General features: G+C 32.3%; 1 protein-coding gene across 1 annotated transcript in view; it reads left to right on the top strand.

Moving 5' to 3' along the window:
* The first annotated feature begins 5477 nt into the window (after nt 1-5477).
* Nucleotides 5478-15896, top strand: part of LOC142943512 (phosphatidylinositol 4,5-bisphosphate 3-kinase catalytic subunit alpha isoform) — a 149376-nt gene continuing 138957 nt past the window's right edge. Inside the window, exon 1 of the mRNA XM_076085072.1 lies at nt 5478-5573. The gene's annotated coding sequence lies outside the window, so the exon portion shown is untranslated. The remainder of the gene's footprint in view (nt 5574-15896) is intronic.

Below are 15896 nucleotides of genomic sequence, written 5' to 3'. Positions count from 1 at the left end.
ATTAAAGTACTGCTACTTTAAATACATTTCACTACATTAAAGTACTGCTACTTTAAATACAATTTACTACATTAACAGTACTGTTACTTTAAATATTTTACTACATTAAAGTACTGCTACTTTAAATACATTTTACTACATTAACAGTACTGCTATGTTAAATATAATTTACTACATTAACAGTACTGTTACTTTAAATATAATTTACTACATTAAAGTACTGCTACTTTAAATATAATTTACTACATTAAAGTACTGCTACTTTAAATACATTTTACTACATTAAAGTACTGCTACTTTAAATACATTTTACTACAGTACGTTAACAGTACTGCTACTCTAAATACATTTTACTACATTAACAGTACTGCTACTTTCAATACATTTTACTATATTAACAGTATTGCTACTTTAAATACATTTTACTATATTAACAGTACTGCTACTTTAAATACATTTTACTACAGTACGTTAACAGTATTGCTACTTTAAATACATTTTACTACATTAAAGTACTGCTACTTTAAATACATTGTACTACATTAAAGTACTGTTACTTTAAATACATTTCACTACATTAAAAGTACTGTTACTTTAAGTATATTTTACTACATTAATCGTACTGTTATTTTAAATACATTTTACTCTACATCTACATTTACATGTTTAATATGTTTAATCTTTATTAACATGTAATATGTTTCATGTTTATTAACATGTAATATATTTAATCTTTATTAACATGTAATATGTTACATCTTTATTAACATGTAATATGTTTCATGTTTATTAACATGTAATATCTTTCATGTTTATTAACATGTAATATATTTAATCGTTATTAACATGTAATATGTTTCATGTTTATTAACATGTAATATGTTTAATCTTTATTAACATGTAATATGTTTCATCTTTATCAACATGTAATATGTTTCATCTTTATTAACAGGTAATATGTTTCATGTTTATTAACATGTAATATGTTTCATCTTTATGAACAGGTAATATGTTTCATCTTTATTAACATGTAATATGTTTCATCTTTAGTAACATGTAATATGTTTCATCTTTAGTAACAGGTAATATGTTTCATCTTTATTAACATGTAATATGTTTCATCTTTAGTAACAGGTAATATGTTTCATCTGTATTAACATGTAATATGTTTCATTTTTATTAACATGTAATATGTTTCATCTTTAGTAACAGGTAATATGTTTCATCTTTATTAACATGTAATATGTTTCATCTTTAGTAACATGTAATATGTTTCATCTGTATTAACATGTAATATGTTTCATTTTTATTAACATTTAATATGTTTCATGTTTATTAACATGTAATATGTTTCATCTGTATTAACATGTAATATGTTTCATCTGTATTAACATGTAATATGTTTCATTTTTATTAACATTTAATATGTTTCATGTTTATTAACATGTAATATGTTTCATCTTTATGAACATGTAATATGTTTCATCTTTAGTAACATGTAATATGTTTCATGTTTATTAACATGTAATATGTTTCATCTTTAGTAACAGGTAATATGTTTCATGTTTATTAACATGTAATATGTTTCATCTTTATGAACAGGTAATATGTTTCATCTTTATTAACATGTAATATGTCTCATGTTTATTAACATGTAATATGTTTCATCTTTATGAACAGGTAATATGTTTCATCTTTATTAACATGTAATATGTCTCATGTTTATTAACATGTAATATGATTCATCTTTAGTAACAGGTAATATGTTTCATCTTTATTAACATGTAATATGTTTCATCTTTAGTAATAGGTAATCTGTTTCATGTTTATTAACATGTAATATCTTTCATTTTTATTAACATGTAATATGTTTCATCTTTAGCAATAGGTAATATGTTTCATGTTTATTAACATGTAATATGTTTCATATTTATTAACATGTAATATGTTTCATCTTTATGAACATGTAATATGTTTCATCTTTAGTAACATGTAATATGTTTCATGTTTATTAACATGTAATATGTTTCATCTTTAGTAACAGGTAATATGTTTCATCTTTATTAACATGTAATATGTTTCATCTTTAGTAACATGTAATATGTTTCATCTTTATGAACATGTAATGTTTCATCTTTATTAACATGTAATGTTTCATCTTTAGTAATAGGTAATATGTTTCATCTGTATTAACATGTAATATGTTTCATTTTTATTAACATTTAATATGTTTCATCTTTAGTAACATGTAATATGTTTCATCTTTAGTAACATGTAATATGTTTCATCTTTAGTAACATGTAATATGTTTCATCTGTATTAACATGTAATATGTTTCATTTTTATTAACATTTAATATGTTTCATGTTTATTAACATGTAATATGTTTCATCTTTATGAACATGTAATATGTTTCATCTGTATTAACATGTAATATGTTTCATTTTTATTAACATTTAATATGTTTCATGTTTATTAACATGTAATATGTTTCATCTTTATGAACATGTAATATGTTTCATCTTTAGTAACATGTAATATGTTTCATGTTTATTAACATGTAATATGTTTCATCTTTAGTAACAGGTAATATGTTTCATGTTTATTAACATGTAATATGTTTCATCTTTATGAACAGGTAATATGTTTCATCTTTATTAACATGTAATATGTCTCATGTTTATTAACATGTAATATGTTTCATCTTTATGAACAGGTAATATGTTTCATCTTTATTAACATGTAATATGTTTCATCTTTATTAACATGTAATATGTTTCATCTTTAGTAATAGGTAATCTGTTTCATGTTTATTAACATGTAATATCTTTCATTTTTATTAACATGTAATATGTTTCATCTTTAGTAATAGGTAATATGTTTCATGTTTATTAACATGTAATATGTTTCATATTTATTAACATGTAATATGTTTCATCTTTATGAACATGTAATATGTTTCATCTTTAGTAACATGTAATATGTTTCATGTTTATTAACATGTAATATGTTTCATCTTTAGTAACAGGTAATATGTTTCATCTTTATTAACATGTAATATGTTTCATCTTTAGTAACATGTAATATGTTTCATCTTTATGAACATGTAATGTTTCATCTTTATTAACATGTAATGTTTCATCTTTAGTAATAGGTAATATGTTTCATCTTTATTAACATGTAATATGTTTCATCTTTAGTAACATGTAATATGTTTCATCTTTATGAACATGTAATGTTTCATCTTTAGTAATAGGTAATATGTTTCATCTTTATTAACATGTAATATGTTTCATTTTTATTAACATGTAATATGTTTCATCTTTAGTAATAGGTAATATGTTTCATGTTTATTAACATGTAATATGTTTCATATTTATTAACATGTAATATGTTTCATCTTTATGAACATGTAATATGTTTCATCTTTAGTAACATGTAATATGTTTCATGTTTATTAACATGTAATATGTTTCATCTTTAGTAACAGGTAATATGTTTCATCTTTATTAACAGGTAATATGTTTCATCTTTAGTAACATGTAATATGTTTCATCTTTATGAACATGTAATGTTTCATCTTTATTAACATGTAATGTTTCATCTTTAGTAACAGGTAATATGTTTCATCTTTATTAACATGTAATATGTTTCATCTTTAGTAACATGTAATATGTTTCATCTTTATGAACATGTAATGTTTCATCTTTATTAACATGTAATGTTTCATCTTTAGTAATAGGTAATATGTTTCATCTGTATTAACATGTAATATGTTTCATTTTTATTAACATTTAATATGTTTCATCTTTAGTAACATGTAATATGTTTCATCTTTAGTAACATGTAATATGTTTCATCTTTAGTAACATGTAATATGTTTCATCTTTATTAACATGTAATGTTTCATCTTTATTAACATGTAATATGTTTCATGTTTATTAACATGTAATATGTTTCATCTTCATTAACATGTAATATGTTTCATGTTTATTAACATGTAATATGTTTCATCTGTATTAACATGTAATATGTTTCATGTTTATTAACATGTAATATGTTTCATCTTTAGTAACATGTTTCATCTTTAGTAACAGGTAATATGTTTCATGTTTATTAACATGTAATATGATTCATGTTTATTAACATGTAATATGTTTCATGTTTATTAACATGTAATATGTTTCATGTTTATTAACATGTAATATGTTTCATGTTTATTAACATGTAATATGTTTCATGTTTATTAACATGTAATATGTTTCATGTTTATTAACATGTAATATGTTTCATGTTTATTAACATGTAATATGTTTCATCTTTATTCATTTTTAAATGATTTATGTTAAGACGACCTGCATTTTTGTCCTTAAACAGAAGACGAGTCCTCAGTGTCAACAGATTTATGTCCTCACAACATGAGTAATACATGTGATTACACACACACACTGGTGGTAAACAAAGAGATGTGGAAAACAAAAACAGGATTAGGATTAACTGTGTTAACTGTTTCTTAATATTCTCTCAGTACTGTGAGTACAAAGGTTCTGCTAAAGGTAGTATTATAAAATAAAAACTTGTGCCAGTAAAATGGTAGATTTGTGGTGTTGTGAGCAGTACTGGTGGTACTGATACTGGTACTGGTGGTACTATTACTGGTACTGGTGATACTATTACTGGTACTGGTTCTGGTTCTGATGCATCAAACAATAAAAATGATGTGTAGAAGTTGTGAAGACGTTCTAACAGAGTAAAGTGGATATTGTGCCATTTTTCATTCATAACTTGAATGAATGAAAAATCTAATTTGTTGTGAAAAAAAAGAGGACGGGCTGCTGCTGCTGGCCCTTTAAGAGAGAAGAGGATGAGCTGCTGGCCCTTTAAGAGAGAACAAGACGAGCTGCTGCTGCTGGCCCTTTAAGAGAGAAGAGGATGAGCTGCTGGCCCTTTAAGAGAGAATAAGACGAGCTGCTGCTGATGGCCCTTTAAGAGAGAATAAGACGAGCTGCTGCTGCTGTCCCTTTAAGAGAGAAGAGGATGAGCTGCTGGCCCTTTAAGAGAGAATAAGATGAGTTGTTGTTGCTGGCCCTTTAAGAGAGAATAAGACGAGCTGCTGCTGCTGGCCCTTTAAGAGAGAAGAGGACGAGCCGCTGCTCCTGGCCCTTTAAGAGAGAAGAGGACGAGCCGCTGGCCCGAGAGAAGACGACGAGCCGCTGGCCCTTTAAGAGAGAAGAGGATGAGCCAACACCCACCCCACCCCCCCTCCGCCTCCTCCAACACATTGTTCTCCCGGCGAGCAGCAGCTTCTACAGACAGACAGGCAGGCAGACAGACAGACAGGCACACTGACAGGCAGACAGACAGGTCTCCGGTGTGAACGTTCGGAGGTTTTTAACGGATTCACCGGCTGATAAACAGAAGGAGACAAAGACAGAGAGACAGACATGCTGACAGAGAGACATACAGGCTGACAGAGAGACAGAGAGAGAGACAGACAGACAGACAGACAGACTGACGGGCAGAGACGCTATGACCAGAGGCACGCGCCGCTGGACCGACAGGCAGGAGCTCAGGTGAGTGACAGAACAAAGAGTCTCTTCTTCTTCTTCTTCTTCTTCTTCTTTGATCTCGTCCGCTGATGCTCCCGCTGCCGTTGTCATGGTAACCATATCCCAGTCTGAGGTCATGTCGGTGTTTAATATATATATACTGTATATATATATTTACATAAAGTTTAACATTCAAAGATAACTTCCTGTTTACCTGTTTACATGTAAAACACGTGACATCACAGACCTGTCAATCATCAGAGAGAATAAAATGTCAATAATAATACTACTAATACTACCATATAATACTACTAATAATCAGAATCAGAACCGTTTATTGCCAGTGTATGTTGCACATACAAGGAATTTGTCATGGCGGGAGGTGCAAAACATTAAACAATAACCTTAAACAATAACCTTAACCAATAAAATTAAACAATAACATTAACCAATAACATTAAACAATAACATTAAACAATCAACACAGTGCAAGAAATAGAAACATATTAAAATGTACAATATAATATAAAAGAATATAAAATAAAGTGCACAGACAAGCAGATAACAGGACTATAAACAAGTATGAAATGTTAAAGGTGTCGAGCGTATTTAAATATGAGGGGAGGAGCAGGCAGAGACCGGTACGAGGTGGTCCCGATGATGACAGAGTCAGGGGGTCCTGGGCTCTGTTCATGAGCCCGACTGAAGACTGAAGAAACTGTTGATGTGGCGTGAGGTCTTGGTCCTGATGGAGGTCTTGGTCCTGATGGACCTCAGCCTCCTGCCAGATGGAAGGGGCTCCAACAGTTCATGTCCAGGGTGAGAGGGGTCAGCTACAATACCTTATAATACTACTACTACTACCATATAATACTACTACTACTACCATATAATATTACTAATACTGCCATATAATACTACTCCTACTACCATATAATACTACTCAAACTACCACATAATACTACTCCTACTACCATATAATACTACTACTACTACTACCATATAATAATACTACTACTACCATATAATACTACTCCTACTACCATATAATACTACTACTACTACATATAATACTACTACTACTACATATAATAATACTACTACTACCATATAATACTACTCCTACTACCATATAATATTAATACCATATAACAATACTAACATTTACCATAAAATATTACTACTAATACCATATATTAATACTAACTAGAAAATGCATTTCCTGCTGAAAATGCGTTGGAATGCTGAAAGCTGAAGTGAATCTCAAAAACATTGCTGAAAATAGATATCCAATTTTAAAAAAATTGCAAAAAGCTTAATAATTCAAAAAGTTGAAAGATTACAAATATGAAGTCATATGTAGCTGAAAGTATGAGAAGAAGAAGGCTTTGAAAGTTGAAGAAGTTTAACAGGATTTGAAGATTTTCTCCATAGAGATCCCATTCAAAAGAAAATTGCAAATAGCTTAATATTTCAAAGAATTTAAAGATTACAAATATGAAAAGTCATATCACCCCTCTCCTGAAAGAGCTGAATATTTTGATTTTCGAACGGTTTCTGTGGCTTAAAAAATGTCAACAGTAGTGATATTTGTAGTAGTACTAGAAGTTGTAGTTGTAGTAGAAGTATTATTAGTAGTAGAAGTATTACTGGCATTAGAATAAGTACTAGTTAACGTTTAAATACAGTTAATCCATAGGGCTTTTATTTTGAAAGGGTGGGGCTGGGTGGGGGAGAGAGGAGGAGGAGACAGAATCAGAAAGTATGAAACACACATACAGAGGTTATTAAATGACAGGCTTCATCACAAGCATTCCAGTTAGAATTCACTCTGTGGGGCTTTTATTTTGAAATGGGGTGTGGGGGGGGTGGACTTATAATGTTAGATAAACACAAGCAGGTTATTAAATATCAGGCTTCATCATAAGCATTTCAGTTAGAATTCATTCTGTGGGGCTTTTATTTTAAAATGGAGTGGGGGGAGGGGAGTCCTGTAAAAAGCTGTAAGACCTGAATGACTGTATGAGAGACACACAGAGAGAGAGAGACATACAGAGATAGAGAGAGAGAGAGAGAGAGAGGAGTGTGTGTGTGTCTGTGAGTCTGTGTGTTTATCAACATCACTAATGAGCTTCATCAGAAACACCTGTGTCCTTGCAGCCTTTTCATGGAGATTAAACAGGGAAACACCTCTCAAACAAATCCTCAAAACTCCCATAACCGTAGCTCCTATTGCTCCGATATTAATAAATGAGAGGAAGGATGAGTTGAAGAACAGATCCTGTAAAAATTGTGTCTGTAGTGTAAAAAATGTGGCTGAACTGGCGATTTAGAAATGGGGTACCGTGTTCTGTGGAAGATGTTTTTGAAGCAAAATTTAACATTGGTCTCTATGGAGCAGAAAGTTGGTTTTCCTCTCAATTACAGGCTTCTGTGTCAAATGTGTAAATCTGTGGGATTCCACAGTCATTTGTCTACGACAAGGACAAGATTAGCTACTTCTACATCCAGAAATTATGCATGAAGAGTGAAGATTGTGGACACAGTGGCAAAAGACAAATGTTTTTTTCACAAGAATCTCAAGCTGCTCTTCACTCTAGCGGTGACATCACGCACTCTAAGCTGCGCAATACACACCCATTATAAAAGCAGAAAAGGGCTGAAAAAATCATAAAAGTTAAACTGCTGCAGTTCAAAAAGTATAAAAGATATCAAAAAGCTGAATAATGCGGCAATAGATCAGGGTTTTCTCAACATTTTAAAGTTGAAATGGTGTCTGTAGCTGAAAGTATGAGGAAGTAGAAGGATTTGAAAGTTGAAGAGGATTTGAACATTTTCTCCATAGAAACCCATTCAAAAAAAAAATTGCAAAAAGCTTAATAATTCATAAAGTTTAAAGGTTAGAAATATGAAAAGTCATAGCACCCCTCTGCTGAAAGAGCTGAACATTTTGATAGTTGAACGGTTTCTGTAGCTTAAAATATGAAGGAGCAGAAGAGTTTCAAAAAGCGTACGGAAGAAATATAATTATAAAAAAAATAAAAATAAAACTAGAAAATGCATTTCCTGCTGAAAATGCGTTGGAATGCTGAAAGCTGAAATGAATCTCAAAAACATTGCTGAAAATAGCTATCCAATTTTAAAAAAATTGCAAAAAGCTTAATAATTCAAAAAGTTGAAAGATTACAAATATGAAGTCATATGTAGCTGAAAGTATGAGAAGAAGAAGGCTTTGAAAGTTGAAGAAGTTTAACAGGATTTGAAGATTTTCTCCATAGAGATCCCATTCAAAAGAAAACTGCAAATAGCTTAATAATTCAAAGAATTTAAAGATTACAAATATGAAAAGTCATATCACCCCTCTCCTGAAAGAGCTCAACATTTTGATATTCGAATGGTTTCTGTGGCTTAAAAAATGTCAGCAGTAGTGATATTTGTAGTAGTAGTACTAGAAGTTGTAGTTGTAGTAGAAGTATTATTAGTAGTAGAAGTATTAGTAGCATTATAATAAGTAGTAGCAGCAGTGATATTTGTAATAGTAGTAGTAGAAGTTGTAGTTGTAGTAGAAGTATCATTAGTAGTAGAAGTATTAGTATTTAGAAGAAGTAGTAGAAGTAGTAGTAGTAAATAATATAATAGTAGTAGTAGTAGTAATAGTAATGGCAGTATTTGAAAAAGTCTAATTTTGAGCTTAATGTTTACATACAGTTCATCCATGGGGCTTTTATTTTGAAAGGGTGGGGCTGGGTGGGGGGAAGAGAGGAGACATAATCATAATGTTTGACACATAAACAGAGGTTATTAAATGACAGGCTTCATCACAAGCATTTCAGTTAGAATTCACTCTGTGGGGCTTTTATTTTGAAATGGGGTGTGGGGGGGGGGGGGGAGAGATGGACTCATAATGTTAGATTAACACAAACAGGTTATTAAATGTCAGGCTTCATCATAAGCATTTCAGTTAGAATTCATTCTGTGGGGCTTTTATTTTAAAATGGGGTGTGTGTGTGGGGGGGGGGGGATCCTCTAAAGATCTCTAAGAACCTGAATGACTGTATGAGAGAGACATACAGAGAGAGAGGGAGAGAGAGAGACACAGAGAGATAGAGAGAGAGGAGCGCGTGTGTGTCTGTGAGTCTGTGTGTTTATCAACATCACTAATTAGCTTGATCAGAAACACCTGTGTCCTTGCAGCCTTTTCATGGAGATTAAACAGGGAAACACCTCTCAAACAAATCCTCAAAACTCCCATAACCGTAGCTCCTATTGCTCCGATATTAATAAATGAGAGGAAGGATGAGTTGAAGAACAGATCCTGTAAAAATTGTGTCTGTAGTCTAAAAAATATGGCTGAACTGGCGATTTAGAAATGGGGTACCGTGTTCTGTGGAAGATGTTTTTGAAGCTAAATTTAACATTGGTCTCTATGGAGCAGAAAGTTGGTTTTCCTCTCAATTACAGGCTTCTGTGTCAAATGTGTAAATCTGTGGGATTCCACAGTCATTTGTCTACGACAAGGACAAGATTAGCTACTTCTACATCCAGAAATTATGCATGAAGAGTGAAGATTGTGGACACAGTGGCAAAAGACAAATGTTTTTTTCACAAGAATCTCAAGCTGCTCTTCACTCTAGCGGTGACATCACGCACTCTAAGCTGCGCAATACACACCCATTATAAAAGCAGAAAAGGAGTGAAAAAATCATAAAAGTTAAACTGCTGCAGTTCAAAAAGTATAAAAGATATCAAAAAGCTGAATAAGGTGGCAATAGATCAGGGTTTTCTCAACATTTTAAAGTTTAAATGGTGTCTGTAGCTGAAAGTATGAGGAAGTAGAAGGATTTGAAAGATGAAGAGGATTTGAACATTTTCTCCATTGAAACACATTCAAAGAAAAATGTGCAAAAAGCTTAATAATTCAAAAAGTTTAAAGATTATAATTATGAAAAGTCATAGCACCCCTCTCCTGAAAGAGCTGAACATTTTGATATTTGAACGGTTTCTGTAGCTTAAAATATGAAGGAGCAGAAGAGTTTGAAAAAACGTACGGAAGAAATATAAAAATAAAATAAAGAAGAATAAAGAAACAGGATAACAATAGTTGGAATGCTTAACAGCATTCCAACAATAAAGAAGAACTAGAAAATGCATTTCCTGCTGAAAATGCGTTGGAATGCTGAAAGCTGAAATTAATTGTCAAAAAATTGCTGAAAATTAAGAAATGGGAGACTACCCGTCTGAAAAATGTTGAAACTTGAAAGCATTTAAACTGCACTGCTGAAAACCCTTCTAGTTGAAATGTATAACTATGGTGTCTGTAGCTGAAAGTATGAGAAGAAGAAGGCTTTGAAAGTTGAAGAAGTTTAACAGGATTTGAAGATTTTCTCCATAGAGATCCCATTCAAAAGAAAATTGCAAATAGCTTAATAATTCAAAGAATTTAAAGATTACAAATATGAAAAGTCATATCACCCCTCTCCTGAAAGAGCTGAACATTTTGATATTCGAATGGTTTCTGTGGCTTAAAAAATGTCAGCAGTAGTGATATTTGTAGAAGTAGTACTAGAAGTTGTAGTTGTAGTAGAAGTATTATTAGTAGTAGAAGTATTAGTAGCATTATAATAAGTAGTAGCAGTAGTGATATTTGTAATAGTAGTCGTAGAAGAAGTATCATTAGTAGTAGAAGTATTAGTATTTAGAAGAAGTAGTAGAAGTAGTAGTAGTAATAGCTGTAGTAGTGGTCGTAGTATATAATATAACAGTAGTAGTAGTAATAGTAATGGCAGTATTTGAAAAAGTCTAATTTTGAGCTTAATGTTTACATACAGTTAATCCATGGGGCTTTTATTTTGAAAGGGTGGGGCTGGGTGGGGGAGAGAGGAGGAGGAGACAGAATCAGAAAGTATGAAACACACATACAGAGGTTATTAAATTACAGGCTTCATCACAAGCATTCCAGTTAGAATTCACTCTGTGGGGCTTTTATTTTGAAATGGGGTGTGGGGGGGGATGGACTTATAATGTTAGATAAACACAAGCAGGTTATTAAATGTCAGGCTTCATCATAAGCATTTCAGTTAGAATTCATTCTGTGGGGCTTTTATTTTATAATGGAGTGGGGGGGAGGGGAGTCCTGTAAAAAGCTGTAAGACCTGAATGACTGTATGAGAGACACACACAGAGAGAGACATACAGAGATAGAGAGAGAGAGAGAGAGAGAGAGAGAGAGAGGAGTGCGTGTGTCTGTGAGTCTGTGTGTTTATCAACATCACTAATGAGCTTAATCAGAAACACCTGTGTCCTTGCAGCCTTTTCGTGGAGATTAAACAGGGAAACACCTCTCAAACAAATCCTCAAAACTCCCATAACCGTAGCTCCTATTGCTCCGATATTAATAAATGAGAGGAAGGATGAGTTGAAGAACAGATCCTGTAAAAATTGTGTCTGTAGTGTAAAAAATGTGGCTGAACTGGCGATTTAGAAATGGGGTACCGTGTTCTGTGGAAGATGTTTTTGAAGCAAAATTTAACATTGGTCTCTATGGAGCAGAAAGTTGGTTTTCCTCTCAATTACAGGCTTCTGTGTCAAATGTGTAAATCTGTGGGATTCCACAGTCATTTGTCTACGACAAGGACAAGATTAGCTACTTCTACATCCAGAAATTATGCATGAAGAGTGAAGATTGTGGACACAGTGGCAAAAGACAAATGTTTTTTTCACAAGAATCTCAAGCTGCTCTTCACTCTAGCGGTGACATCACGCACTCTAAGCTGCGCAATACACACCCATTATAAAGTCAGAAAAGGGCTGAAAAAATCATAAAAGTTAAACTGCTGCAGTTCAAAAAGTATAAAAGATATCAAAAAGCTGAATAATGCGGCAATAGATCAGGATCTTCTCAACATTTTAAAGTTTAAATGGTGTCTGTAGCTGAAAGTATGAGGAAGTAGAAGGATTTGAAAGTTGAAGAGAATTTGAACATTTTCTCCATAGAAACCCATTCAAAAAAAAAATTGCAAAAAGCTTAATAATTCATAAAGTTTAAAGGTTAGAAATATGAAAAGTCATAGCACCCCTCTGCTGAAAGAGCTGAACATTTTGATAGTTGAACGGTTTCTGTAGCTTAAAATATGAAGGAGCAGAAGAGTTTCAAAAAGCGTACGGAAGAAATATAATTATAAAAATAAAAATAAAATAAAGAAGAATAAAGAAACAGGATAACAATAGTTGGAATGCTTAACAGCATTCCAACAACTAGAAAATGCATTTCCTGCTGAAAATGCGTTGGAATGCTGAAAGCTGAAATGAATCTCAAAAACATTGCTGAAAATAGCTATCCAATTTTAAAAAAATTGCAAAAAGCTTAATAATTCAAAAAGTTGAAAGATTACAAATATGAAGTCATATGTAGCTGAAAGTATGAGAAGAAGAAGGCTTTGAAAGTTGAAGAAGTTTAACAGGATTTGAAGATTTTCTCCATAGCGATCCCATTCAAAAGAAAATTGCAAATAGCTTAATAATTCAAAGAATTTAAAGATTACAAATATGAAAAGTCATATCACCCCTCTCCTGAAAGAGCTGAACATTTTGATATTCGAATGGTTTCTGTGGCTTAAAAAATGTCAGCAGTAGTGATATTTGTAGTAGTAGTACTAGAAGTTGTAGTTGTAGTAGAATTATTATTAGTAGTAGAAGTATTAGTAGCATTATAATAAGTAGTAGCAGTAGTGATATTTGTAATAGTAGTAGTAGAAGTTGTAGTTGTAGTAGAAGTATCATTAGTAGTAGAAGTATTAGTATTTAGAAGAAGTAGTAGAAGTAGTAGTAGTAATAGCTGTAGTAGTGGTCGTAGTATATAATATAACAGTAGTAATAGTAATGGCAGTATTTGAAAAAGTCTAATTTTGAGCTCAATGTTTACATACAGTTAATCCATGGGGCTTTTATTTTGAAAGGGTGGGGCTGGGTGGGGGGGAGAGGAGACATAATCATAATGTTTGACACATAAACAGAAGTTATTAAATGACAGGCTTCATCACAAGCATTTCAGTTATATTTCACTCTGTGGGGCTTTTATTTTGAAATGGGGTGTGGGGGGGAGAAGGGGAGAGGAGATGGACTCATATTGTTAGATTAACACAAACAGGTTATTAAATGACAGGCTTCATCACAAGCATTTCAGTTATATTTCACTCTGTGGGGCTTTTATTTTGAAATGGGGAGTGGGGGGGAGAAGGGGAGAGGAGATGGACTCATATTGTTAGATAAACACAAACAGGTTATTAAATGTCAGGCTTCATCATAAGCATTTCAGTTAGAAATCATTCTGTGGGGCTTTTATTTTAAAATGGGGTGTGTGTGTGTGGGGGGGGGGATCCTCTAAAGATCTCTAAGAACCTGAATGACTGTATGAGAGAGAGAGAGAGAGAGAGAGAGAGAGAGAGAGAGAGAGAGAGAGAGAGAGAGAGAGAGAGAGAGAGAGAGAGAGAGAGAGAGAGAGAGAGAGAGGAGTGCGTGTGTGTCTGAGTCTGTGTGTTTATCAACATCACTAATGAGCTTAATCAGAAACACCTGTGTCCTTGCAGCCTTTTCATGGAGATTAAACAGGGAAACACCTCTCAAACAAATCCTCAAAACTCCCATAACCGTAGCTCCTATTGCTCCGATATTAATAAATGAGAGGAAGGATGAGTTGAAGAACAGATCCTGTAAAAATTGTGTCTGTAGTGTAAAAAATGTGGCTGAACTGGCGATTTAGAAATGGGGGTACCGTGTTCTGTGGAAGATGTGTTTGAAGCAAAATGTAACATTGGTCTCTATGGAGCAGAAAGTTGGTTTTCCTCTCAATTACAGGCTTCTGTGTCAAATGTGTAAATCTGTGGGATTCCACAGTCATTTGTCTACGACAAGGACAAGATTAGCTACTTCTACATCCAGAAATTATGCATGAAGAGTGAAGATTGTGGACACAGTGGCAAAAGACAAATCTTTTTTTCACAAGAATCTCAAGCTGCTCTTCACTCTAGCGGTGACATCACGCACTCTAAGCTGCGCAATACACACCCATTATAAAGTCAGAAAAGGGCTGAAAAAATCATAAAAGTTAAACTGCTGCAGTTCAAAAAGTATAACAGATATTAAAAAGCTGAATAATGCAGCAATAGATCAGGGTTTTCTCAACATTTTAAAGTTAAAATGGTGTCTGTAGCTGAAAGTATGAGGAAGTAGAAGGATTTGAAAGTTGAAGAGGATTTGAACATTTTCTCCATAGAAACCCATTCAAAAAAAAAATTGCAAAAAGCTTAATAATTCATAAAGTTTAAAGGTTAGAAATATGAAAAGTCATAGCACCCCTCTGCTGAAAGAGCTGAACATTTTGATAGTTGAACGGTTTCTGTAGCTTAAAATATGAAGGAGCAGAAGAGTTTCAAAAAGCGTACGGAAGAAATATAATAATATAAGGAAGAATAAAGAAACAGGATAACAATAGTTGGAATGCTTAACAGCATTCCAACAAAAATAAAAATAAACTAGAAAATGCATTTCCTGCTGAAAATGCGTTGGAATGCTGAAAGCTGAAATGAATCTCAAAAACATTGCTGAAAATAGATATCCAATTTAAAAAAAATTGCAAAAAGCTTAATAATTCAAAAAGTTGAAAGATTACAAATATGAAGTCATATGTAGCTGAAAGTATGAGAAGAAGGCTTTGAAAGTTGAAGAAGTTTAACAGGATTTGAAGATTTTCTCCATAGAGATCCCATTCAAAAGAAAATTGCAAATAGCTTAATAATTCAAAGAATTTAAAGATTACAAATATGAAAAGTCATATCATCCCTCTCCTGAAAGAGCTGAACATTTTGATATTCGAACGGTTTCTGTGGCTTAAAAAATGTCAACAGTAGTGATATTTGTAGTAGTACTAGAAGTTGTAGTTGTAGTAGAAGTATTATTAGTAGTAGAAGTATTACTGACATTAGAATAAGTACTAGTAATAGCAGTAGTGATATTTATAGGAGTAGTATTAGTAGAAGTTGTAGTTGTAGTAGAAGTATTATTAGTAGTAGAAGTATTACTGGCATTAGAATAAGTACTAGTAATAGCAGTAGTGATATTTATAGGAGTAGTATTAGTAGAAGTTGTAGTTGTAGTAGAAGTATTATTAGTAGTAGAAGTATTACTGGCATTAGAATAAGTACTAGTAGTAGCAGTAGTGATATTTGTAGGAGTAGTATTAGTAGAAGTTGTAGTTGTAGTAGAAGTATCATTAGTATAGAAGTATTAGTAATTATAAGAAGTAGTAGAAGTAGTAGTATCAGTAGTCATAGTAATAGCTGTAGTAGTGGT

This window comes from Anarhichas minor, unplaced genomic scaffold, assembly GCF_050575085.1.
Source record: "Anarhichas minor isolate MPS153535 unplaced genomic scaffold, ASM5057508v1 ptg000137l, whole genome shotgun sequence".
In the NCBI taxonomy this organism is placed as follows: Eukaryota; Metazoa; Chordata; class Actinopteri; order Perciformes; family Anarhichadidae; genus Anarhichas; species Anarhichas minor.
Note: the sequence above shows the minus strand (reverse complement) of the source record. Positions and strands in the feature narration are given on the sequence as shown.